We start from the raw sequence: 26,973 nt of genomic DNA on the forward strand, positions 1-26,973 counted from the left end.
GAGGTTAGAACCTGGAAAGAAGGAAGCAGAAGATTTGGGGGAGAGCAGACATAGAGGCCGGGAAGCAACAGGAACCCGTTTCCACTCTGGGGTTCTGGATGACCGGGCTGCCTGCACTCCTGCAAGGTCAGACCGCGCCTCTCCCTAGACTCTGCGGGAGGAGCGAGGGGGACATTACCCTGCGGGCAGAGGGCCCACGGCAGGACCCCGCCTGGGTTCTGAGGAAAGCCAGGGAGAGGAGCTCATCTCTTGGCCCGGGAGCCCCGTCCTCCGCGCCACCATCTTGCAGAAGCACAACCCCGAAACCACCCTCTTCTCCGCGCCCCGCGCCCTCTCCCCGCCCCGCGCCGTCTCCTACTCGGGGGGCCGTAACCCCCGCGTCCGCGCGGCCGGCCCCCCACGCAGGGCCCTGACCCGGGGTCAACCCCGGCGGGCTCGCCGAGGCGTCTCCCGGACGCGCAGGGCGCGCCCGCCGCTTTGAGCCGCGGGCGGGGGCCCAGGGGCTCCCCGCTCCCCACGCCCTCCCCGCGGGCCCGGGGCGTGTCCGCGCTGCGCCCCCTCCGCCGCGGCCACGCCCGGCCTCCGCCCCGCCCCGGGCCTGCGGGGTCGGAGCGCGCCGGGCACCCCGGGCACCCCGGTCTCCGGGCCGAGCGCGGTTCCCTGCCCCCGGGGGTGCCCGGAGCCTGGTTCCTTCCCCTCCCGGTTACCGTCTCCGCGGCCCTGGCTGGGTTCAAAACCCAGCAGGACGAGCACAGTTCGCTTATCCACCCGGGCTTCTCAGCACTGAGGGCGCAGTCAGTGTTTGGGGGCAGGAGAAGGTGGCGTCTGGGGGGTCTGGGAACCCGACTGACTCCTGGCTTCCCTGCGGTCTCCGGCCTCCCCTCGGGACTGGAACGCCCGCTCCCCCGGTGATGGTGGGAGGGAGTGCTGAGTCAGGTTTGTCAGGGGTCGTTAGCCTTGGGTGTCCAAGAAAGTCAGAACGGGAGGGCCCGGGGCGGGGGCGGGGGCGGGGGGGGGGGAGTAGCAGGTGCTGCGGGCGGGGACCCTGCGCAGGCGCTGAGGACCGTGACTCTGTGCCTCTCTCGCCGCGGCCCCTTGAGAAGAGGGGTCCTGGGCCACTCAACCCAGCCCTGACCCGCTGCCACCTGCCAGAGTTTCAGATCTTACAGAGGAAACCGCCTCTTATTCGAGAATAATTCAGCTTCTCTCAGCAACCCCCGTGGGCCCTTTTCTCTTTTTTTTTCTATTCCCCTGGCCCTTGAGCCAGAAGGCCTGCCCGCTGAGGGCATTCCAGACCCACCAGGCCTTGGAGGGAGAAAGTGAGGGTGTTCCTTCTTGGTCCCAGCACCTTAAGAGTCCTGTCTGGCTTAGGTCGGCCCCAGTGTTGGGTTCAGCTTGTTAGAGGAATGCCCCTCCTAGGCCCCACTGCCTTCCCTGGAGGACTTCTTCCCGCCTCCGACCTCCTCCACCAAAAGGGAGCCCCGCTGGGATAGGGCTCCCTTTCCTGCCGGCTCCCGCTCCTCAGACCCACACTGACTCCTGTCATCTCTGATGGGTATTTGCTGGGTGGGGGTAAGAAGGAGGGAGGGATGAGCAAGACAGGGGTCCCAGGGAAGCAGAACACTTGGGCAGAGTCAGCTGGGCTGCCATCCCTTCCCCGCTCATTTCACCCTGCTGCAGAGGGGGTTAGAGGAGGAAAGCAGGCTGCGGTCCAGAAGGTGCGGAATGCTTTGTGCTCCACTTCCTCTCCTGGCATCTCTCTGTCTCCTCTTTCCTCTTTCCCTGCATGAGCCATTGTTGTTCCACTGACTTATTTCCTCTGCACGTGGTGAAGCAGAAATGACCACGCTGTTGCCCCCACTGTAAGCCAGTCCTCTGTGTTCAGCCCACAGAGACGGAGCTGAGGAGGGAAACGACGGGACCTACTTAGAACTAGAGCCAACGACTGCTAGCCAGGGGAGGAGCTGGTGCAGGCAGTTTGTGCTGGAACAGGGGCGGATCAGACAAGCCAAAGGAGAGAAAAGGGAGGTGAGAACACAGGTGTTGGGGGCAACGTTTCCCCCCGCCCCACCCCTGTTTGGACTCTCTTCACTCATAATTTTTCTCTGGCTATAGTCTTCAGCCTCATCATTTCTCTCTGCTCTGGTTTCCCAAGTTAAGTACAAAACGGACGGGGATGAAATCAGTGAGACTCCTTTGCTTTGGCCTTCTTGAGCTGCATCACTCAGGGCAGAGGGAGCTTAGGGTAATGTGTTAATTGGGAGGAGGTTAAAGACTCTCAGATAAGCTCAGGGAAACTCTCAGCTTAGAACACTTCATAGCATCCTGCTGTGATCTTCCACCTGCAAAATCAGTGTCGGGGTGCTGCTGCTGCTAAGTCGCTTCAGTCGTGTCTGACTCTGTGTGATCCCATAGACGGCAGCCCATCAGGTTCCCCCATCCCTGGGATTCTCCAGGTAAGAACACTGGAGTGGATTGCCATTTCCTTCTCCAATGCATGAAAGTGAAAAGTGAAAGTGAAGTCGCTCAGTTGTGTCCAACTCTTAGCGACCCCATGGACTGCAGCCTACCAGGCTCCTCCATCCATGGGATTTTCCAGGCAAGAGTACTGGAGTGGGGTGCCATTGCCTTCTCCAGTCAGGGGTGCAAACTAGTACAACTCCTATGGAGAGCAAGTTAGCAATGTCTAAAAAAACAACATATGCATTTACCCAGCAGTCCTGTTTCTAGAAATTTATCCAGAAAATGCACATTCACAAATACAGAAAGACAGGTGCACAAGGTAATTATTTAAGGCATATTTGTAATAAGGAAATCATTGGAATTATCGATGTCTCTGTGTGTGCACTCAGTTGTGTGTGATTCTTTGCAACCCCATGGACTATAGCCAGGCTTCTCTGTCTGTGGGCTTTTCCAGGCAAGAATAGTGGAGCAGGTTGCCATTTCCTACTCCAGGGGATCTTCATGACCCAGGGATCTAAACCGTGTCTTCCATGTCTCCTGCATTGCAGATGGATTCTTTACCACTGTGCCACCTAGGAAGTCTGGAAACTGTCAATGCCCATCTTTAATAGACACAGTGGAGTACTATTCAGTCAAAAAAATGAGTAGGAGCTCTATGAACTGATATGTGATACCTAGGATATGCTATTAAGTAAAAACAGCAAGATGCAAAAGAGTGTGCATAGTATGCCATCTTTGGGTTGAGGAAGTGGGAGAAATACGGGTTGTTGTTTTTTTTGCAAACTGATACATGCATACACACAGGAAGGATAAACCAGAAATTAATTAAAATGGTTACCTATAGGGGGTAGGTAGAAACAAGTTAGAGAGGCTAGCGATTGGCACAAAACTTTACTGATAACTTTTTAGACTGTTTTGAATTTTGAACCAGGTAAATTTTATGTATTCACAAATTAAATTAGATCAAAAAGAAAGAAAAAAGCAGACTCTAAAGCTGACTGCAACAGAAATAAAGATCCTAACTGAATATCAATTTGATTACAAATAAGAGAGTTAATTCTAGTAGTTTTTTAGTTTGGTGCCCTGACTCTATATCCATAATGAAATGTATATTCTAAGGATAAAAAGAACTGCAAAAAAATCTCAGAGAACTTTGTGGTAGTTAGACTGTTATTTGATGTCATCAGCCTGAAATGTTGAAAAACCTAGTAAGAAATAAGGCAGGCATCTCTGGATGTTAGCAACCAAAAAAAAAAAAAAAAAAAAACCTGCTGGGGTAGAATGAGAGTCATTCTCCATGACAACTGAGACTTCAAAAAAGTGAATTATTAAAAAAAAATTAAAATTGTGTGTTTGGAGAGAAGGGTAGGGAGGCAGAAACCTCTTTGGATTTAAAGAGGTATTTTAGTCAAATGCAATGCATAAACCTTAATTGGATCTTGGGTCAGAAAAAAAAATAAAAAGACATTCTGGGACAACTGGGAAATTTTTAATATAGATATTAGATGACATGTAATTATTGTTAATCTTTAAAGGTGTGCTAATGGTAATGATAATGATTTTATAAGAGAATATATTTATGCAAAAATATTCAAGGGCACAGTGTCTGCAAGTGGTTTTCAGATGGTTCAGCAAACAAAAGTGTGTGTGTGTATTTATATACATCAAGAGGGCACACAAGATGCTAACAATTGGTGAATCTAAGTGAAGGGTCTGGAGTTGTTTATTGCACTGTTTTTTTCTAACATTTCAGATTTGAAATGTTTCCTAACACCAAGGTAGGGAGAGAAGTACATGCCAGGGAGGACCCCTTGGATTCCTAGATTCCCTCACTCACCCCTGTGACTGAACCAACAGCGCGTCTGCTCTCAGCTCCCTCGCTGGCACACAGCACCCTTGGGGAAGTTTTTGTTTTCCCCTCACCGCCTTAGCATCAGGCTCTTCTTTCTGGGTGGGAGCAGCTCGGGCAGCCTGGAGTAGCAGGTGGACGCAGGTGCTTGCCCGTGGGGCTGCGGCCTGCTGGGGAAGCCAGGGGGCAGAGGCTTCCAGAACCACCGCCTGCCCTCCGAGAATGGCCCTCCGTGTAAGAGGAGGGACCCACCACAGTTCAGAAGTTGCTTCTGCCAACCTTTCACCTCCCTTCGGAATTCTACAATGAGGTGCCTCTGAGGGAACCCAGCTGTGCCTGCCCTGAGCCTTCTAGGTGGGCTAAGCAGGGTCCCCTGCTGGAGACGGCACAGGGGCTGCACAGTCACTAACCCAAATCACCGTGCTGTCCACCGCTGGCTGAAGGCAGCCTGGCTCTAACTCCAGAGAGACAGCAGGTTTCCAGGACTGCCTGCATTCTCCTCTCTCCTCTCTCCTCTCTCCTCTCCCTGGATACCCTGGGGCTTAGGTCCTGTGTGCTCAGGGCCCTTCTCAGGTAGGAGAGGACTCTGGATCCTTCAGTCAGTTCCCCTGTGTCTTGCTTGAGGAGCCTAAAAGAGCAGCAGCCAGGAAGTTGGAAGGGGGCACACAGGGATGGGTTTGTTCTATGTGTTGCCAGACCTGCCAGAAGAACTCGGGACTGGGAGTCAGAAAACTGGTGATCTGGGCTTATGACTACTGAGTGACCTTGACTGAGGCAGGTGACGTTTCTGGGCCTTAATCGCTCCCACTATAAAATGAAACCAAGGTTGGACAAACAGGCATTTCTGGTTCAAGGCTCCTTTTCTACAAAGAGGCAAAACTCAACACCCAAACCAAGCTGTTTTATCATAGAGTCTAGCACAATGTAACATCCTGTAGCTAAGTTCCATCCTTCTTCCCAGGATGACCAGTTGTAAGGAGACCTAAAAGCATCTGCCTTGTGGACAGCCACACCCTCCAAGTCTTGGAGTAGAACAGAGTTCTTAGATTCCCCATCCCCACTGGCCTGAAAGTTAATTAAGTACATACTCAGCGCCTCCAAGGCCACAGTTCTGTTATGTCCTAAACTAGACATTAAGAAAGATTGGCTGAAGATACAGAAATCCAAGACTTCAAGGAGTTTACTTAATTCCTAAGCAACATGCTTCCCCCAGAGAGTTATTAGGTCAAACTATATAAAATTGCCAGTTTGCAACTTCTTTTGACCTATAAAAGGCAACTTAATATGATTCAAATTAACGTGAATATTATTAAACACTGGAAGTCAGGAACTCCAGTCAGTACTATGGAATGGAGAGATGAGATTTCCATCTGAACAATGGATTGGGTTTAGAGAAATTTGGGTAGAGTCACCAGCTGCTAGGCCAGTTTGTCCTCTGTCTCAATCCAGGCTTTTAGCCCTGGAGGTAGACACATTAGCCAGGTTCTTGTCCAGACTCTAGTTGAGATTTCAGCATTAGCTTTTCTGGTAACTGGCCAGGGCAGTTGCCCGTGGGTAGAGAGGAGAGTGCTGTCCATCTGTAGTTGACTATTCCTGTGCCCTGCTTCATATCTGCAGATGAGAATGGAGGAAACTAAGAAAGGAAGAAATAGGAAATGTCGATCTAATTCTCCCCCTGTGGTGGCAGACCGCAGTGGGACACACACCTGAAGCCTCATCTGGCACAGGATGCTGGGAGCTGAAGGAATTAGTGGGAATGTGGAGGCCAGAATTTGACAGGTCTGGAGACCTGGAAAATCCCAGGGACAGGGGAGTCTAGTGGGCTGCCATCCATGGGGTCGCACAGAGTTGGACACGACTGAAGTGACTTAGCAGCGGCAGCAGCAGCACCCCCATCCTTAGAGGAGGTAATTGCCAAACAGGATTGGGATGAGGAGAGAAAACAGCTTTGATGGAGGAGAGGATGGGGGAGGATGGGTGGATTGGGAGGAAGGGCTGTCTGCATGTGGCCCAGGACTCAGCATCATGGAGAGTCAGGCGCTCTAGCAGGTGAAGGGAGGCTGTCTGCTTCCTTCTGCTGGGATGCGTCCCATCCTTTGTCTGAGCCGGTGCCCAGGTCTCAGGGAGGCGGCATCCGGCCTCAGCTGCAGCCTGCTGCCTGCCTGCTCTCCTGGTACCGTGGACCTTTAGGATGATTTTTTTGATGTTCCCTCCCCGCTGTCTATACGGCAGCCTTCTTTGTGGGAAGCACTTGTAGGACATCTGTTGGAATGCTAGGATGGGCACAGCTGGCATCCAAACTTCCAGGGGCTTTCTGACCTTGGTACAGGGGAGGTTGGTCACCAGGCTTTGGGCTGGGGAGGTTTTATTTTATTGAGCCAGAGCATTTGAGATGGATCGAGCTGGAGAAATGGTCCAATTTCCCTTTATCCCAAGTGAGAAAACTGGAACCTAGAGACTTGTCCAAGAACACTGGACTAGTTGGAGGCCAAGCCCAGTTCTCCCCACTCCACGCCTGCGACTGGGCCCCTGGGCCCCTCCATGCGTTTCTGCATGAGCCAGATGGATGTCGAATCGCCTTGGTACCCACTTTCTCTACCCATGTAATTGGGACAATTATTCTAGCCCCTCTTGGGATGATGTGCAGCGTGATGAGATCATGTACTAGAAGCTTTTTCGAAGAAAGATGCCAGAAACCATAGAGTTGCTGTGCCGTGATTGTTATTGTTGCTGCTGTTATTAGCAATTAAGGTTATTAGGACTAGAGAAAATGCAAAGGAGAAGTGCTTTGGCGCCACCCTTACCACTGTAGCTTCTCACGGGCCTGAGCTTTTCTCTTGGTCCTTTCCATGTCCCTTCTCAGGCACCTGGGCCTTGAGCTGGGAAAGGCAGAGTAATGCGGAGCAGAAGCAGAGTCCTGGAAAAGGGTGGGCAGAGCCCTCCTCCTGCCTGGGTATCCCCAGCTCTGCCCTTTTTTCAGAACGTGGACTCTTGGAAGGAGTGTGGAGGGAAAACACTCTGACCTTCACTTCTTCCTTGGCAGCTGACTAGCCTGGGTTGGCTGGGAGCTCTGATTTAGGGGCTAAGAATCAGCAGAGTCGAGCCACTTGTAATAGGACAGGACAGATTGATTTTATGGCCAGAGCCTATCTGTCATTCATTTGCTGGTTCATTTATTCATTTGTTCATTCAGCAAACACAAAATGAGCACAAACTGTGTCTCAGGCGCAGTGTTAGAATTTGGGAAGGAGTGGTGTCCAGAAGGCAGGGAAGGACTAAGCATCACCTACTTTCAGCTCGAGGACAAGTGAGCTGAGCCTGGGCACCCACAGCAAGAGCTGGTCGTGGCAGTGTTCCCGAGAACTTGCATTTGTGTCCTTGAAGTATACCTTTAACCCCTGAGCTCAGGAAGAGCAGGCTTAGATTCCGTGATGGACTGAGCTGGGAGGGGCACCCCTGTGTCACTGATAGGACTGGCCTGATGATGAAGGACTTGCCCTTGTCCTTTGTCTTCTGGGCCAGGGCCTGGTGCTGGAGCTGGGTGTTTGTCCATCCTGGTATACCCAGTCCTTGGGCTGGCATCCCAGTGTTGTCTGACTTTGCAATCCCCTGCTTATGTTCTCAGAATCTGATGGGAGATATTCTTTTGCTAGGATGTGCAGAGGGATCTGAATGGAACCTTTGAAAGAAAAAATAAACATCCAGAGAAGCCCTCCAGTTTCTCCTCCAATCTTTATTTCTCATTTCAGCCCTTCCAGCCTACTTGGCAGGGCGATATTGAAGGATAGTTCAGTTCAGTTCAGTCACTCAGTCGTGTCCAACTCTTTGCGACCCCATGGACCGCAGGACTCTAGGCCTCCCTGTCCATCACCAACTCCCGGAGTCCACCCAAACCCATGTCCATCGAGTAGGTGATGCCATCCAACCATCTCATCCTCTGTCATTCCCTTCTCCTCCTGCCCTCAATCTTTCCCAGCATCAGGGTCTTTTCAAATGAGTCAGCTCTTCGCATCAGGTGGCCAAAGTATTGGCGTTTCAGCTTCAACATCAATCCTTCCAATGAACACCCAGGACTGGTCTCCTTTAGAATGGACTGGTTGGACCTCCTTGCAGTCCAAGGGACTCTCAAGAATCTTCTCCAACACCACAGTTCAAAAGCATCAATTCTTCAGCGCTCAGCTTTCTTTATAGTCCAACTCTCACATCCATACATGACCACTGGAAAAACCATAGCCTTGACTAGACGGACCTTTGTTGGCAAAGTGATGTCTCTGCTTTTAAATATGCTGTCTAAGTTGGTCATAACTTTCCTTCCAAGGAGCAAGTGTCTTTTAATTTCATGGCTGCAGTCACAATCTGCAGTGATTTTGGAGCCCCAAAAAATAAAGTCAGCCACTGTTTCCCCATCTATTTGCCACGAAGTGATGGGACCGGATGCCGTGATCTTAGTTTTCTGAATGTTGAGCTTAAAGGATAAGACAGTGGATTTAGATTCGATGTGTGTTATGCACATCTTCATTGAACCTCAGCTTTCCCATCTTTAAAGTGTGCATAAGATCATCTTTCCTTATCTACCCTGTAAAGTGTTGTGATGGACAAATGAGATATGGTGGAGGACAGCGTTGGGTAAACGCCGAAGCGCTGGATGTACGTAAGGCTTGTTACTCCAGTGCCCCCTCCTCGTTTTCCAGTTTGCGTTTCGGTCCTTTCTGCTGCCCGGTCCTCTGATCCTGCTCGCCAGTGCGTCCTTCTCTGATCTCTCACTTCCACTCCAGATTCTGCTCTTACCATGTCTTCTCTACTTGCCTAGATCAAGATCTAAAATAACTCTTGTTGCATCTTAAATGATAACAACAGTAAAAAGTAATGGTCTAGTTATGTGCTAGGTATTAAATTTGGATTATCTCATTTAATATTCTTAGTTGACGATGAAGTCAGTAAATGTATTATCTTCATTTTACAGATTAGTAAAGATGTTCATAAAACACAGGCTGAGGTCCAGCCCTAGGTTAGCCTATTTCTGAATTTCCTCTTTCTACTGCTGAATGACTGACTGGCTGACAAGAACAGGGAGAGATTTGACAGCATTTATTGAATGTCGACTAAATATGCTGCTTTCAAATTATGTCACAACAACCACCATCTGAGACAGTTACTGGATTTGTCTTAGAGATCATCTGGTTGCAGAATAGAAACCAGTCCAAAAAAGCAAAAGAGGACTCTAGTAGGTTACAGAGAAATATCACAGAATTAGCAGCAAGAGGTGCGGCTTCCGTGTGGACAGCATCTCTCCTCTGCCCCCAGTCCACATGCACAGCTCTCATCGTGGTTCACCAAGCAGCAGTTTCAGTGTCCAGACTGATGACCTTCCTGCTTAGCTCTGCAAAGTAAATTAACTCAAGTTTCTCAGCCTAAATATCAAGAGATGTTGATTTCCAGATCAGATCGGATGTCCATCCCTGCTAATTATCTGTGATCTGTGTGGCCTGCTTGAGGAGAGTGTGGACTAATCAAATCATGAACACCCAGGCCTGGGTGTTCCAAGGAGGAACAAGGGACAGGCCTGTCCCTCCAACAGTGGCTGTGGGTGGGAGCAGATGTGTCTCGAGGGGAAGTCCTTGACCTTAGATGGATGCAAACCCATCATGCTGTTTATCACAGAAGACTGTCCCTACGGATGTCATAGAGGTGATGCCCTGCCGCAGCCCCTAAAGAAGAGATGAGTCATCTGTCCTAGAATCTGCATGTTCAGGTGGGCCCGGAAAGATAAGAATACCATTTTTGAACCCTGCTATATGCCAGGCATTTTGTGTGTATTATCGTTCAACCTTACAACATGTCATTGTCGTCATTTTATAAATTAGAAAGCTAATACTCAGCAAGCCAAGTGTCTTGCCCAGAGGTCCTCTGGTTGGTTTGGGCTGGGCCAACGTTTGACCCAGGCCTGTCTGGCAGTAAGACCCTTTCTGTTAACCAAAACTCACCAAAGAAGACTATTTGATGTTGAGTCTCCTGTGATGTATGCTCCATGAGGGCAAAGATCGTAGTCTTTTTGTTCACTAATATATCCCACCTAAAACAGTATGTGGCTCATAGTAAATGCTCAGTTAAAACATCATCAAATGGATTTTGTTTTAGTATCTTCTGTACACCAGGCTTCCCATGGTCAGAGGGAAAAGGGTAATATTCTAACTGTTGAGAATGGGCCACTGAAATAACTAGGGTAGCCCTCTGGGTGTGCCTCTGGTCCCTAACTCAACTCTCCTTTGACAGGGGACTTTAGGAAGAGTCCCTCAACATAGAGGACTCTAAAGGATGGTATAGCTCTATCTCCATCTGTGTTTCCTGTCCTGTACACCTGATCCAAGACATTTAGCCCTGTGAAGAGGGCAGGTGAAAGGAGGTTTCCCTAACGCTAGAAAATTCACTTACTGAAACAGGACATAGAATGCCAGGGAAAATAATGCTAATTTCCATTGGGTTTTCGGCCCCATGGTTCAGTTTACCAAATCCTGGATTGTAGAGCAGTTCCCTCTGCCCTCAGTCACCCAGACAGTGTTCCCAGTTCCAGGTTTGGGAGAGTCAGATGGAACTGGGTTCAAGTCTGCCTTCCCGTCCTTGTGACCATGGACAAATTTTTCATGTGACTGGACTCAATTTTCTCTGGAAAAGAGGATTATTTATTAATAAAGAGTGATCCATTTACTAAGGGCCTGGCCCAAAGTAGGTCCTCATTGACTTTTGATTTTACCCCTTCCGTCCCTCCAGTTCTCCCTTCCTTCTCCATGGATCCTGGCTCAAACCTGCCCACCTGCTCCCTGCTAACCTTTGGGCTCAGTACCTTTGGGGTCAGAGCCCACTGTCCCCAAGTCACTGAAAGGCCCGGAGGCCCCCGCTCCCTACAGCTCTCCACCAAATGGCTTCACGGGCTGACGGAGGACTCCGTGGTTTCCACGTGGCAGCAGTTCCAAAATCGTGCTTGGCCCTTGTACAACAAGAGTCCTGGCAAAATGAGGAGGAGTGGCAGGTGGGGAGCTACAGTCCCCTCATTTTGTTTGCTCCTGCCCTGCGTTCCTTCCGCGGGAGGTAGATGCTGGAAGAGCCATGCAGGGAAATGTCTTGTAGGAGCAGGAATGGGTGACAGTGCTCTACTTGCTTGTAGCAGCTGTGGCCTGAGGATGCCATCGCTCTTTGGTCAGGCAGATCATTTGCCAGCTGCCCCTGGAATTGAGCAGGCTGCTTAATAAACAGGCAGGGGAGTCCCAGTCTGGAATCGCCTCCTCTCTCTCCAGCACGCACCCACACAGAGACTTTAGCTGTTGTGAAGTGCCAGCCTGGCCAAGGTAAGGCACGAACCAGAATTTGCTCTCCTGAGCTGGAAGGGGCATGGCAGGGAGAGACTAGGCTCTTGCTTCTGCTTCCTGTGGATTACTTAAGTGCTCCAGGCTCTCTTGGAGTGGAGGAGATAGATTCTCCAGCCGCCTCCTAGTCTCTCGGGGATGGCATCCTGTGATGGGAGATGCTTTCAGAAGTGAGCATGTGAGTCGTAACCGAGTTCATGTGAGCAGGCCTATGGCAGCGTGGTTGCTGGGGTAGATCAACTTCTCAGTTCTGGCTACAGCATCTCCTTAGCCCACACGCAGCCTGTGAGCCAGGACTGGTGCCCTACCTCTGTTTAGCCAGTGTTTAGCGTAGTCCTCGGAGAAGGCAATGGCACCCTACTCCAGTACTCTTGCCTGGAAAATCCCATGGACAGAGGAGCCTGGTAGGCTGCAGTCCAGGGGGTCACGAAGAGTCGGACATGACTGAGCGACTTCACTTTTACTTTTCAGTTTCATGCATTGGAGAAGGAAATGGCAACCCACTCCAGTGTTCTTACCTGGAGAATCCCAGGGACAGGGGAGCCTGGTGGGCTGCTGTCTCTGGGGTCGCACAGAGTCGGACACGACTGAAGCGACTTAGCAGCAGCAGCAGCATAGTCCTTGGGCTTCCCAGGTGGCTCAGCTGGTAAAAAATCCGCCTGCAATGCAGGAGACCTCGGTTCAATTCCTGGGTCAAGAAGATCCCCTGGAGAAGGGATTGGGTACCCACTCCAGTATTCTTGGGCTTCCCAGCTGGCTCAGACAGCAAAGAATCCACCTGCAATGTGAGAGACCTGGGTTCGATCCCTGGGTTGGGAAGATCCCCTGGAGGAAGGTATGGCAACCTACTCCAGTATTCTTGCCTGGAGAATCCCCATGGACAGAGGAGCCTGGCAGGTTACAGTTCATGGGGTCACAAAGAGTTGGATATGACTTAGTGACTAAGCACAGCGCAGTAAAGCCTTTGGTTCTTTAGTAGATGAAAAGAACCTTTACTGGATGAAAAGAACCTTGGTTCTTTATTGGGTGATCATCAGTAAACATTGGATGGATGAATAACTGAATAAACAGAAATTTTTCTTCAGAGTCAAGATCATGGACAAGATGATGGACAGGGTGGTCTAGAAGGACAAATTACAGATTAGAAGTCGGGAGACCTGGGATTTCAACTATTTAAGTTGCTTTATCACTTTAAGGATAAATCTGGGCTTCCATTTGTTCATGTATAAAATGAATAGTTTGGCCTAAACATACTTTGAGGAGATTTTAACTCCCAATTCTCTGCCTCCTCCTGCCTAAACAACCCTGCAGATTAATTATAGTTGGTTACCAAATTTTAAAAATAAGATTCACCATAGAAATCCAAATTTCTTGCTTCTCAAAAAGTGGAAGCTCTCACAAAAGTTCCACCTTTTTTCCATGGCAACAGTTAGCAGGAGCTAAGTAACCGCTGCCCTGTTCAAACAGCGTCTGTGTTCCCGTTTGCCACAGACGCCTCCTCTCCCTGCTGCCTAATGCTCGGGCTGCTTCACTCGTTTTTGTGGCTGCCTGGTCCATGCAGGCATGTTAATTTGCAGACCTCGAATGGGGAAAACAAAACCTCGAAGGGTAGAGGGAGAGAAAGCTAGGATGGGGTGGCAGCTCAGCTGGGCTTAGGTGCAGAGACGAGGGGATCTTCCTGGGAGGCGGTGGCAGGGATGTGAATGGGAACAGTGGCCAGTGCCCCAGGAGACTGCTTAGGGACTTGGCCTCCAAGAATTGTTAAGGCCTTGCCTGAGGAAGCCTTCCCTCTTCACCAGTTTCCTTTTCCTTGGATGCCTGCCAGGAGTTTGGAAGGCTCCCTAGGGCCTCCTTGGTATAACTGTATCTGCCACTACACGGTAGGGAGCTCAGGGCTCCATCTAAGAACCTTGCAAGGCTGGTAATTCCCTTTGCACTTCTTTCTGTTGTCCACCCTCTGTTAGTATTTTGGTCACAAAACAGTTCACACTGTTGGAGTAAATATAACATGAGGCAACCCAGGATCCCAGCTATATTCCTATCGGTGAAGTGCCTGTTCTCCTGTTAACTTACTCAGCTTATGTCATGCACCTGTTGCTGTAAACAGCAGTACTTCAGGCCTCCCCAGGGCTGGCTGATCCCGGAGTCTTTTGTCTAACTGGGAGCTAACCTGTGCCCCAGTGTAAGTCAGGGCTGTTTCTCACTCAGCTCCTTAATCATCCTGTCTGAGCCCTAGGCAACTCTGCTTTCTCTGTTACCCTAAGCAGGCAGAACCTTATTTGCATACCCATTCATAGAATTTGTTTTTCCTACTTTCTGGTTTGCATGCTTTTTTTTAATTAATTAATTTTTTTTGGCTGTGCTGGGTCTTCGTTGCTGCGTGCAGGCTTTCTCTAGTTGCAGCGAGTGGGGGCTTCTCATTGTGGTGGCTTCTCTTGTTTCAGGGCACAAACTCTAGGGTGTGTGGGCTTCTGTAGCTGTGGCTCACAGGCTCAGTAGTTGGGGCTCAGGGCTCTAGAGTGCTGGCTCAGTAGTTGTGGCGCATGGGCTTAGCTGCCCTGCAGCATGTGGAATCCTCCCAGACAGGGATCACTGCACTGGACCTCTAGGGAAATCCTACATGCTTTCCTTAAGGGAGAAGTAAGATTTCCATAAGTCCAAAGATAATTGTTAACATTCTGGTATATTCTCTTTATTCTTTTATATATGTAGGTGACTCTACACATTTTTTAAACAAAATTGGGAATAATTCGAATATCAAGTTTCTGATTCAGATTTTTTCCAACTCAATACTGTATCATGAGCATTTTCTTACAGCCTCAGGAATTGGCCACAAGTCAGTCACAAATATGGTTCTTGGAATCCGATGATAGTAGGCAACCTGAAGTGAAAGATTGATGTGATTTTGGAAGGAAAATAAAGATACTGATGCGTGCATCCTTTGCCTTGAAAGTTGACAGTCTGGAGCCAACCTGGGCTGGGCACAGGGGTCTGAACCTGGGATGGAAAGATCAGAAGAGGGAGAAAGCCTGGAACCCTTGAATTGCCTTTGAAAATTCCTTCTCTCTGTGTGTTTGGATCCCACATGAAGGTTCAGGCCAACTTGTGTTTGAAGTAATAAGAGTTTAAAATGTAAAGTGGCTTTTACACAGGCTCAGCTAGGGGTAGGCCTTTCTGGAAGAAGATGTGGAATACCCTAAATCAAGTCCCGATAAAGCTGTGAGTGGAGTTACTCTGAATGGCAGAATGGCTGACTTCTCCTGCTGAGTTTGGTCCCTTACACTAGCCCCCTGGTTTGAAAGAACTGTAATGGCTTTTCCTGTCTTCTTTCTCTTGAGTTTATTTTATCTTGGGCTATATTTTTAAAGGAAAGAAACTTTTTTTTTTCTTTTGATTTTAAATAATCATCCAAGCCTGGCTCAGGGAGGGGCAGAGAAAAAGGAGTTAGGAAGAGCAAGAGGCTGTCACCACCACCAAAATTAGCAAATATAGCGCTGGGGACAAAGACAGGGTCTAGTGAGTGCCTCTGATGGAGACAGAGAGTCCCTGTGCTTTTGGTAGGCAGCTCAACACCCCTCAACACTTGGGATGCTTTGAAATGACAACCTGAGATGTCAGGCTCTTAAAAGTTGTACAAACCAGCAATTATACATTTAAGAGTGACAAAGAGTCTTGATGACCATCATGATCAATGTAGGCTTATCTGAATAATATTGGTACATGTTCAGCGTAGGCTCAAGGGCTGGGACATGAAGTCTTAGGTTCACCCATGAGTTGGTGCCACCTCCCTGTGTGACTCGGGAAGCCTTCCACTCTTGTCTCCTGGCCCACAGGGAGGTTTCACCCTTGCACTTTCCTCTTTCCTAAGGAGGTTTCATCCTTACCTTCCTCCTTCCTCCCATCTAGGGAGATAGATGAGGGAAATGGAGGGAGATGCTTTGGTTTCCATTACAAAATAGGGGAATCTTTGTTATTCTGTTTTTATTCTGGTTACTCCAGAACCTCTTGCCATAACAGAGGAAGATAACAGACTGGGTTTTCAATCATCACACATGTCACCCAGCTTCTGAACTTCATCTTTTTCATCCTCCTTAAAATATTAGATAATATAATTTTGAATACCTTACAGGGTCATTACAAGAATCACATGAGATAATGGGTGTGACAGTACTTTGTACAAGGTAGAGGGCCTACAAATATATAATTATTTATGAAGATTCTTGAATGAGGAAGCCCCTCCTCACCTGACTCCTCTGAGGTTAGGAAGGGCTTTTTCCAGCTCATCTAAAATTTGAACCCTCTTTCTTGGGTAGGTGCTGTACCTATACTGTAGGTGGAAGGTGAGATGCAGCAAGTGTGAAAGATTTGTTCAAAGTGGGTGAAAAAGCTGGAACTCTAAAAAGAGCCCCTTAATTGAGTTCCACTCTTGACCATGCCATTAGCTAACAGCATGACTTTGAGCAAGCCCCTTAACCTTTGAACCTCATTTGCCATCTGTTTCTAACCATAAAGATTATTAATAATCTAGGAGGACAGTGTAGAATCTAAACAGAAGTGTTCTGAGAAATTAAAAGCACTATGCTGCTAAGTCGCTTCAGTCGTGTCCAACTCTGTGCGACCCCATAGACGGCAGCCCACCAGGCTCCCCCGTCCCTGGGATTCTCCAGGCAAGAGCATTGGAGTGGGTTGCCATCTCCTCCTCCAATGCATGAAAGTGAAAAGTGAAAGTGAAGTCGCTCAGTCGTGTCCGACTCTTCGCAACCCCATGGACTGCAGCCTACCAGGCTCCTCCGTCCATGGGATTTTCCAGGCAAGAGTACTGGAGTGGGGTGCCATTGCCTTCTCCATAAAAGCACTATACATGTGTGATAGTACACAATTAGAGCTCAGATGTGTTCCTGAAGATGTCAAGGGGAACCTGTGTTTGATTAAGATTACACATCCTAGAATCCTATTATATCAGAATCTGCCTGCAATGCAGGAGACCTGGGTTCAGTCCCTGGGTCTGAAAGATCCCTTGGAGAAGGGAAAGGCTACCCACTCCAGTATTCGCCTGGAGAATTCCATGGACAGAGGAGCCTGGTGGGCTGCAGTCCATGGATTGCAGAGTCGGATGTGACTGAGCAGCTAACACACAACAGTACATCATATCAGCACTGGAAGGGGCTATCGCTCAACTCCCTCAGTTTTACAGACCATAAAAAACTGAGTCCAAGCAGTCCCCCCTTGTACCCTGACCAGGCCTCACTCTACGACTCTGGTTCCCCACATGTGTGGCCCTTCTATTTTAGGTCTCCCACATCCCAGTACTGCAGAAGGAAATGGCAACCCACTCCAGTATTCTTGCCTAGAGAATCCTGTGGACAGAGGAGCCTGGTGGGCTGCTGTCCATAGGGTCGCACAGAGTCGGACACGACTGAAGCAAGTTAGCAGCAGCAGCAGCATCCCAGGACAGATGGAAGATCATTCACTCTGTGTACCTTAGTGTCCTGTGTTAAAGCCTCTCCAATTTGCCACGCCCTTCCCTTCCACCGGGATGGGAGGTGCCTTTCATGCTAACATCTCAGAGTTGCCTGATATTTGTCCTTCCTCTCTGACGACGTGCATCCACCGATCATCAGCGTTCATACCGTGGGCATGCCGGGCAGAACGGGGAGCCGGCGGTCCGGGCAGCTCGGATCGGGCTGGAAGGAACGGGGCTGAGCTCGCAGTGTGGAGGCCGGGGATGGCGGGCGGGGACCTGGGGGGCGCCCGAGGGGAGGTGGAGAGCAGGTCCCGGGCGCGCCGCGGTGAGTCACGGCTCCTCTGGGCCACGGCGGGTGGGGCCGCCCGCCTTCTCCGGGCTTGGCGGGCCGGGTATCCGCTGCCCCGGGCGCCCCCGGGTCGGGCGCCGGACGCGGGCAGGGACTGGACGGGTCGGCGCGGGGCCTCCCCGGGGCTCCGCCCGAGACGGGCAAGCGGGCGGGGACCTGCGCAGGCCGGGGCGCTGCGGCTCCTCGCCCCCACACCGGGGCCCGCCCTGCGGAGCCCCCTGCCTGGGTAAGGCCCTGGCGGCGGAGGACCCGGAGTCTCTGTGGGGGCTCCCCTGAGCCAGTTCGCTCTGCGCCCCAGAGGACACTGGCTCTTCGGCTTCCTCTGTCCCCGGTTACTGTCTCCCTGCGCTGTAAGATGAAATGCCTCCCTTCACCTCTCTCCACCCGGAGCCGGAGACCAGGTCCCTGCCGAGCTCTCCCTCCCACCTTCTTTCCCAGCCCCTGCCGCTTTCTGGCTCTCAGGTCTCTAGAGGAGTAATGCAGATCCGACCTTCTGCCCTGCTTCCCTACCACCCCAGCCCCGAAAATCAGAATTGCTACGTTGGTTGATAATGTTATTAGCTAACATGGTCAAATGAGTATATTCACTGTGTTGCTAAATGGCAATTTTAGACTGTGAAATTGATAACAGAAGGGCACATCTAAGAGTTGCTGGCTTTTGGGAGATCCATGACTTTCTTTGATCATGCAGATTACAAATGTTGCAGGCAGAAATAGTGGAAACATACCTCTCTCTCTGATCTCTACCTCAGTTTTTTTCTTCCTTTTATTTCTCTGATGCACAAAAATGAATGGTTCATGATACATTTTCTTCACTGGTTTATGCATGCCTCTCTTTTACTATTTATGTTAATATATTAATGTACCTGTTGAAGACACCACCCAGTCCAAAAATGTTGAACTCGTCACCCAGTCCAAAAACGAGATCCTGCCCATATTTTGCATCCACCTATGCGCCCTTTCTCAGAGAAGGCAATGGCACCCTACTCCAGTACTCTTGCCTGGAAAATCCCGTGGATGGAGGAGCCTGGTAGGCTGCAGTCCATGGGGTCGCTAAGAGTCAGACATGACTGAGCAACTTCACTTTCACTTCTCACTTTCATGCATTGGAGAAGGAAATGGCAACCCACTCCAGTGTTCTTGCCTGGAGAATCCCAGGGACGAGGGAGCCTGGTGGGCTGCCGTCTATGGGGTCACACAGAGTCGGACACGACTGAAGTGACTTAGCAGTAGCATGCGCCCTTTCCATGCTAGCCCCTTACCTTATCACCTATCCCAACCACTATCCAGAATTTTGTGTTTACCATTCTTTTCATAAACCTATGTATGCCTAATCAAATATATTATTTAATCTTAGTTCATATCCTTTATTTAAAAAATATACTGTGTACAGTCTTCTGGAGCTTATTTTCGTTCAATATTATAATACTAAGATTTGTCCCTGTTAAGTGTAGCTGCTGCCGCTGCTGCTAAGTCACTTCAGTCGTGTCCGACTCCGTGCGACCCCATAGATGGCAGCCCACCAGGCTCCACCGTCCCTGGGATTCTCCAGGCAAGAACACTGGAGTGGGTTGCCATTTCCTTCTCCAATGCATGAAAGTGAAATGTGAAAGTGAAGTTGATCAGTCGTGTCTGACTCTTCACAACCCCATGGACTGCAGCCCGCCAGGCTCCTCCATCCATGGGACTCTCCAGGCAAGAGTACTGGAGTGGGGTGCCAGCAGTTCATCCATTTTTACTGTTACGTACTCTTTTATTGGTGAAGACTATCACCCTTTTTCACCATAAAGAACAGGATTACCACAGACTTTCTTGTTCATGTTTTCCGGTGCAATTCTCTTCTAGGTATCAGTCTCAGAAGGGAGTTGCTAGGTCTTGGTATGTGAATATTCAGCTTTACAAGATAACGAGAGATTGTTTCCCAGTATGTTTGTAGTGGTTTTGCTTCTAGCAGTAAAGTGTAAGAGTTGCTCTTGGTCCATGTCCTTAGAGTACCTGGTATCATCAGACTTTTAAATTTTTGCCAATTGAATGGTATAAATAGTGTCTCTTTGTTGTTGCTGTTAAGTTGCTAAGTCGTGTCCAACTCTTTGCGACCTCATAGATTGCAGCATGCCAGGCTCCCCTGTCCTCCACTATCTCCTGGCATTTGTTCAGATTCATGTCCGTTGAGTCAGTGATGCTGTCTATGGATATCTCTTAGAGGCCTTGATTTGCATTTCTCTGATTAAGTGAAGTTGAAAAACAAAAATAATAACTTCACAGATCAGACCCACAAACATTGCAAACATTGGAGTTATTGGATATAGAAAAATATAGAATATATTTAATATGTTGAAAGAAATAGGAGAGTATTGAAATAATACAGGGACAGGAAACTCAATTGATGAGGCAGATATTCAAAGAGAACCTCTAAAAATGAAAAAAATACAGTAAAAGAAATTAATATTTATGAATTACTTGAAATAGTATTTTGTGGCCAAAGATAAAATTAATGAGTTGTAAAATATTTCTGAGTAATTACATAGACAATGGAAGATGGAAGAAATGAAGATGGAAAATGCTGAAGAACTATAGAAGCATAGAATATAGAACAGAGACTGGCCAGATAGTAAATATGTTAGGCTTTGTGGTCCACATGGTCCCTGTTATAACTACTCAACTCTGCTGTTGTAGAGCAGTCACAGACAATATATAAATGAATGGCTGTGGCTGTGTGCCAGTAAAACTTTACTTATAAAAAGAGATAGCAGGTCAGATTTGGCCCAGGTTGTACAGTTTGCCTACACTGGGAATAGAGTAAAAAGATTCCAGTATACACTTATGACAATGTTTAAAGAAGCAATGGTTTAAGAATGGATGAGGTATAATCATTATTAATATACTCTGAGGCCTAAAGAATCCCAAAAAGGATACGTAAAACTCACCATTAGACACACAATAATGAAACTACAAAATACCAGAGATAAATAATTTTTAAAGTAACCAAAAAGATAAATTACTTTAAGGGAATGACAATTAGACTAACAATAGATTTTTCAACTTCAACAATAAAAGCAAGAGGATGGTGAAATAGTATCTTCAAAGTTCTGAAGCAAAAAACTGCTAACGCAATATTCTGTCATCAGTGGAAATCTGTGAAGAATGAGGGCAAAATAAAGCCCTTTGTAGACAAACAAAACCAGGTTTCTACCAGTAAGATTTCCACGAAAGCAACTTCTAAGGGAAATAGTTCAAGAAGAAGAAAAATTACCCAAAAGGAAGGTTCAAGGAGGAATGATGAGCAAAGGAAATTGTAAACATGGTGCTAAATCTAAATATTACTCACAAAGAAAATAAAGATGACGGTGTCTAATTTCTAATGATAAAATGAAGCTATACATTAAAATTGCCAGTAACAATAGCATATAAATTGGAAGATAGAGTCCAAGTGTTCTAAGCTCCTAGTGTAGTTTGGGAAGAGGTTAAAGATATTGATTATCAGAAGTTTCTAAGTTAAATGCACATTCTAGGATTCTTAAGCTTTCTAGGCTAACACAAAAACTAGGAATAATGTAACTTCCAAACTAGTGGTGGGGATGAAAATGGAAAGAAAGAAAAGAATGAAAATAATAGGAAATGTGGCAGTTAAAAAAGGTTCAGACTGACACAGAAAAAAGTAATAGCTATTACCATTTATTGAGTAGATGCTGTTAGTCATTTTGAATCATTAATCTTCATAATTTCATGTAAAATACAAAGTAGACATTAAAATTTTCAGTTTCTCTTATTACTACATGCCTATGCTTAAAACAAGATCTGGAACTTAGTAAGCACTCATTTGTTGAAGAAAATTAAATGGGAGTGAATACTGATTCCTGTCTAAAGATGAGCAAACTGAGGCTCTGACAAACATGATAAAAAGAAACGCAACAGACAGTATGAAAGTGAAACTCGCGTCTTCAGAGGCTGTAACCACACATGCCCCTCTGTTTTCGTGTCTGTGAAAGTAAGTCAACAGTGCTTGACCCACAACAGTCGTCATCGGATGCTCCGTGCTCGCCAAATGATGAACGCCATTGCTGGGGGACTTTTGCAGAGTCCAGCCCAGGTGTGTGGACTTCAGCCATACCTACTTTCCCCTCTACCGTGTGCAGACTTTCCCGCTCTTCTCTGATGCAGAAGTGTCCGTATAATAGCTGAGAGCATGAGCTGTGGAGGCAGGCAGACCTGGGTTCATGGCCTGTCTTGACCGCTATAGGACTTTAGTTTGCTGTAGGACCTTGGGCCTCCACTTCTTCAACTGTTTAAAGGAGATGAAAACAGCTGTTTAAAAAGGTGAGCTTCCCAGGTGGTGCAGTGGTAAAGAATCCACCTGCCAATGCAGGAGATTGGGTTCGATCCCTGGGTCAGGAAGAACCTCTGGAGTAGGAAATGGCAACCTGGTCGAGTATCCTTGACTATAAAACCCCATGGACAGAGGAGACTGGTGGGTGACAGTCCGTGGGGTTGCAAAGGGTGGGGCACGACTGAGTGACTGAGCAAACGCACATGAAAAAAGGTGGTTGGGCTTCCGGGGTGGTCCAGTAACTGAGACTCCTGCCAGTGCAAGGAGCATGGTTTGACCCCTGGTCTGGGACGATCCCACCTGCTGCAGGATGACTAGGCCCACGCACCCACCATAACCACTAAAGCCAACGTGCCCTGGAGCCCACGCTGCACTGTGGGAGAAGCCCGTGTCCCACAGCCTGGGAGGAACTCCTGCTCGCGACAACTAGAGAAAGGCCACACGCGGCAGTGAAGACCCAGCACAGCCAAAACTAAATAGTCTTTTTTTTAAAAAAAAAAGGTGTTTGTAAGATTGTGAGACTGCATGCCAATCACTTTGACGGTGGAGATCACAAATTAGGTCCCAGTTTAAATTAAGAGAGAGTAGGCACTTTGGCGCTTTAGGGAACAGTAAGAAGAGAATCGTTTCTAACACTGGAGTAGAGATTAATCTGGGTGACCTTAAGGTGTTCATTTCTTCCTTAAGCAGAAGCAAGGGAAATACTGCCGCGCACCGCCACTCACTCTCTGACTGGTGAGCAGCCTCTAGTGACTCCAGACCCAGCAGTTGAAATGGGCTGATTGATAGCATTAAATAATAACCATAATAATTATGTTTGAGTGCTTACCATGTGGCAGCACTGTGTGCTTTTACAGAGGTTATTTAATTATCTTGAAATCTTGTGAAGTATTTTAAGTGGGGCTACTATTATTATCCCCATTTTATCAATGCTAAAATGGAGGAACAGAGACATTAACTTTCCCAGGGTCAAGCAGGCAGTGATGATGGATCTCGGATTTGAACCCAGCTTATCACTGCACTATATCTTAAAAGGTGACTGAGCAAAAGAGCCCTCGTGTCTGGAAAGCACCTTCAAGGTAACATTGTGGGAAAAGCGTGGCCCTTGTCAAATTCAGATTTGGATTCTGGCCCTGCTTTACTACATGGCCAGTGAAGTGAAGTTGCTCAGTCATGTCCGACTCTTTGCGACCCCATGGACTGTAGCCCACCAGGCTCCTCCATCCATGAAATTTTCCAGGCAAGAGTACTGGAGTACTGGAGAAGAATGACAACAATGGGTTGCCATTTCCTTCTCCAGGGGTTCTTCCTGAACCAGGGGTCGAACCCAAGTCTCCCGCATATACAGGCAGACGCTTTTACCATCTGAGCCACCAGGGAAGCCCTGTGGCCAGAGACAAGGTATTTAACCAGTTTTCTTCTTTGTAAAAGAAGGGTGGTGGTATCTGCTTCCCAGGTTTGTTGGGAGGATCAAGGGAGGTCATACATGATGTACTCAGAAAGACTGGGGACCCTGTATTTTCATAGTGAGTCAGGAAGGCCTTAGCTGTGCCTGTTCTAAGCAGAAACTGACGTGCTCTGAGCTGATAATGGGGCGACTTCGGGGGAATGAGTAGATGAAGGCTGACTTTTTTATCTGCTGCTTTAAAGGATGCATTGAGCATTGCCCTGATCACCCTTCTATGCTACCGGCCGCCCCAACACACAGAGCATGGTATTCAGAAAGCCCGGTTTCCCCTCCCCTCGGCATGGCCACGCCTCCGTGTCAGGATGGTGAGTTGTCTGATGTGCTAGACCCTCTGGGGGCTCTCAGCTCTCTGCGAGTCTGGGGTAGCTGCCCTCTGGGCCACTGGGCCTCTGCCTCCGCTGCCAGGATGGGGCTGAGCTCCCGGTGGCCGCAGCAAGTGGGTTCCACAGTCCTAAGCTAGACTGTTTCTTCCCTTCTCACCTCTTTGTACCAACACTATTCCGTTTGCTTTCTCATCTTTTTTGTTTTAATTTATTATGGTAAAATGCACATAAAATGTACCCTTTTAACCATTTTTTAAATGTACAGTTCAGTGGTATTTATTACACTCACATTGTTTTGCTACCATCACACCGTGCTTTTCCAGAACTTTTCATCATCCCAAATAAAAACTGTACCATTAAACAGCAATCCGTGTACATCACCCAACCCCACCCCCAGCTGAGCCTAGGCAGCCCCACGCTGCTTCCTGTCTCTATGAATTCGTCTAGAGTAGGCACTTTGCATAAGTGAACTCATGACGTGCTGGTCCTTTGTTTCTAACGTTTGTACTTTGCATAACTTTTTCAAGCTTTATTCATGTTGTGGCATATATCAGAATTTCATTCCTTTTTAAGGCTGAATGATATTTCATTGTATCGATTCATACACTGTTCAATATGCAACATTTTGTTTATCCATTCATCTGTTGATGAATGCTCCCTTTTCTTTAATCTTTGGACTTCTTTAATCTTTTCTTTCCGCACATCATAATTTGCAATAATATGGAGAGAGCAGCTTCTTTCCCTGCAGTAGAACACAGAGGGGGTCACTGTCCCAGAAGCTGAGGGCGGGTGCAGCTAAGCGTGCTGTTTGTAGACTCTGCTCTGAAGCCCGTACTGGGTTTCACCCTTCTAGAAGTCTCTTCCCAACAGGTACTTAATGCGCTGACATCAGCAAACCCAGAAGTGCTCGTGGGAACAGAGAGCAGAGTTACCTGGGGCATCAAGCCTGCCTTTGCCGCCTTCCTGGGGTCAGAGCCGGCCTTGCCCCAGAGGCATTCCATAGTCAGTGCCGTAGACACAGGGTACAGGGATTCTAGAGCAGCTGTTATATGGATCTCCTGTTTATGTTTTTGAGTTTTTGTACATTTTGTTTTGTATATTTCTTCTTACCAGTCTGTGTCATTTCTATCTCCTGCTTGGCAGGTCAGTATTTCTGCGTGTACTATACTATACTCACAGGGTTTCTGAGCAGACACGTGTCCAGTCTTCTTTATTTAGACTTTTGTACCTGGGAGTTCCCTTAGAAGGCTCTCTTCCTTTCTCTGAGTCTTCCCGCCTCCTGTTTTTGTTCTCCCTTCTCTGCTTTCCCTCTTACAGCCCCTCGATGCACCAGAGCTTTGGAGCCTGTATCTGGACCACAGTCTGTGCGCCCAAGGTGGCCCTGACTCCGACCGTGACGCATCTTCAGGGTGTCTACAGCTCCCTCTCACGGGGCGTGGAGCACTATGCTAACCCTCTGAGCTCATCAGGGTAGGAATCTCCCAGCTCCGGTGTCCTGGGCGGGGCCTAAAACTATCTGATTGTTTCATATGGGCTGCTCTCATCTCTTATTCTGGTTTCTGTCCACTTTTTAAATAGGAACTTGTAACGTGTAGTATGTCTTAGTTTCCAGGCTCTTCCTGTGCTTGTGTGCCTTAACTGAGTCATGTCACCTTTAAGACCATGTGTGATAAAATCTGTAGAAGGAATATCATCAGTCCTGTTTATCTTTTTTACTTTTATTTTTTTAGATTTTGAACTTTTGTTGGGACATAGCCAATTAACAATGTTGTGATAGTTTCACGGGACTAGCAAAGGGGTTCAGCCCAACATATACATGTATCCATTCTCCCCCAAACTCCCCTCACATGCAGGCTACCACATAGCATTGAACAGAGTTCCGTTTGCTATACTGTAGGTCCTTGTTGTTTATCCATTTTAAATATATTAATAGCAGTGTGTACTTGTCTATTCCAAACTCCCTAACTATCCCTTCCCACCATAGTCCTGTTTATCCTTAAAGGCTGTTTCAGATCACATCAAAGTGCTTTGAAACTATAAAGCATTATGCAGACATTACCACAGTCTTCTTTGACTCGCATGAACTTTTCTGCCTTCCTCCTTGGTTTTCCTGACACCAGTTAACAGAAAACCTCAGGCGAACTCCCCAGATATGGCTGCAAAAGTTGGAGATTCTGGAGAGATCCATGAAGGGGGAGTATCAGTATCTTCCTGGTACATAGAGCCAGGATCCAGAACAGGTAGTAAGAAGGGTAAGAACAAGGTAGCCAGAGGCACCGAGAGCCCCTGACAAAGGGGCAGCCTTGGTTGCCTCCCTTCTGCTAAAGCTTTTTAATGCACCTGATTTTCATCCAAAGGCAATGGGCCTTTGGATACGAAAGAAGTAATCACCTCCCAACCTAATATGAGGTCAGTTACTTACTTTCACTATCTCCTTTTTTCAGATGGGAAAATTGAGGCCTAGGAAGAATGGATTTGGATGAGAGTGGCCGAGGGGAGGCGAGTCTAGTGCCGCTCAGGAAGACCCACAGGGGCAGAGCCTGGGGCCGCAGGCAGGTCTGTGCCCAGCCAAGCCCAGCAGGGCCCAGGCCCGCGGGCCGGCCACTTCGGGTGCAGCCTCCGTCACACTGGGTTCACTTCTGCTTTTCTTCCTTAGGTATTTCTTAGAATCTAGTGACCCAAGGCAGTGTGTGAGGTTGACAGTGAAGTATCACTGCCAGCCTGTAAGGCACCTCTGGAATGATGTTAGCAAGGTGCTCCCTGCAGATGAGCCCAGCCCATGGGTGCATAACCCACCTGGCAAAACTTAGCGTGTCTCTCCTCCCAGTGCCCGGCTCACTATGGGCTCATCGTTTTCAGGGCACACGTGCACACCCATGTGCTGTATGGAGCAGCTCTGGAAAGCTCCCCTTTGCATGTGGTGTGGGTGGGGCCCAGAGTTGGGGGGTAGGGGTTCTGTGAGTGATCTTGTCCTGGCTGCCAGCTGGCCTGCGGGGCCAACCTTGGAGGTGCTGGATACACACAGGTGGATGGTAAGGGGGGCATTTCCACCCTTCATTTGACGCCTAATGCAGATTTCTTTGCGTTATCGGCCCCGTTTTCCCATATAGACTGCAGTCTTTTTGTCCCAGCGCCTGGCACAGTGTTTGACTCATAGAAGTTTCAGTGTGAAATGAGGGGATTTCCATTAGGCTTTCCGCAAAGGGGAAGCACTGGGGTTCTGGGAGATGTTTGCTCTAGTTGGTAGGAAACGCAGAGGATCTGCTCCCTGAAAAGGCAAGGAATTTAACTCTGGAGTACTCTCACTGATAAACCTGTCTCCTAGCTTGTGGCTGGTCAACCCCCGGCCCTGCCCTGCTTTGAGAAGCT

At 48.3% G+C, this 26,973-nt stretch overlaps 1 protein-coding gene across 8 annotated transcripts in view; it reads left to right on the plus strand.

Annotated features, from left to right (window-relative positions):
- Positions 1-26,973, plus strand: part of ATP2B4 (ATPase plasma membrane Ca2+ transporting 4) — a 102,944-nt gene that overhangs the window by 2,130 nt on the left and 73,841 nt on the right. Inside the window, exon 1 of one of the 8 annotated variants that reach the window (XM_055581686.1) lies at positions 110-126. The exons of the other annotated variants lie outside the window; for them this stretch is intronic. The gene's annotated coding sequence lies outside the window, so the exon portion shown is untranslated. Of the gene's footprint in view, positions 1-109; positions 127-26,973 lie in introns of those variants that run through there. 8 annotated transcript variants of the gene reach the window in all.

Source organism: Bubalus kerabau, chromosome 5 (genome assembly GCF_029407905.1).
Source record: "Bubalus kerabau isolate K-KA32 ecotype Philippines breed swamp buffalo chromosome 5, PCC_UOA_SB_1v2, whole genome shotgun sequence".
In the NCBI taxonomy this organism is placed as follows: domain Eukaryota; kingdom Metazoa; phylum Chordata; class Mammalia; order Artiodactyla; family Bovidae; genus Bubalus; species Bubalus kerabau.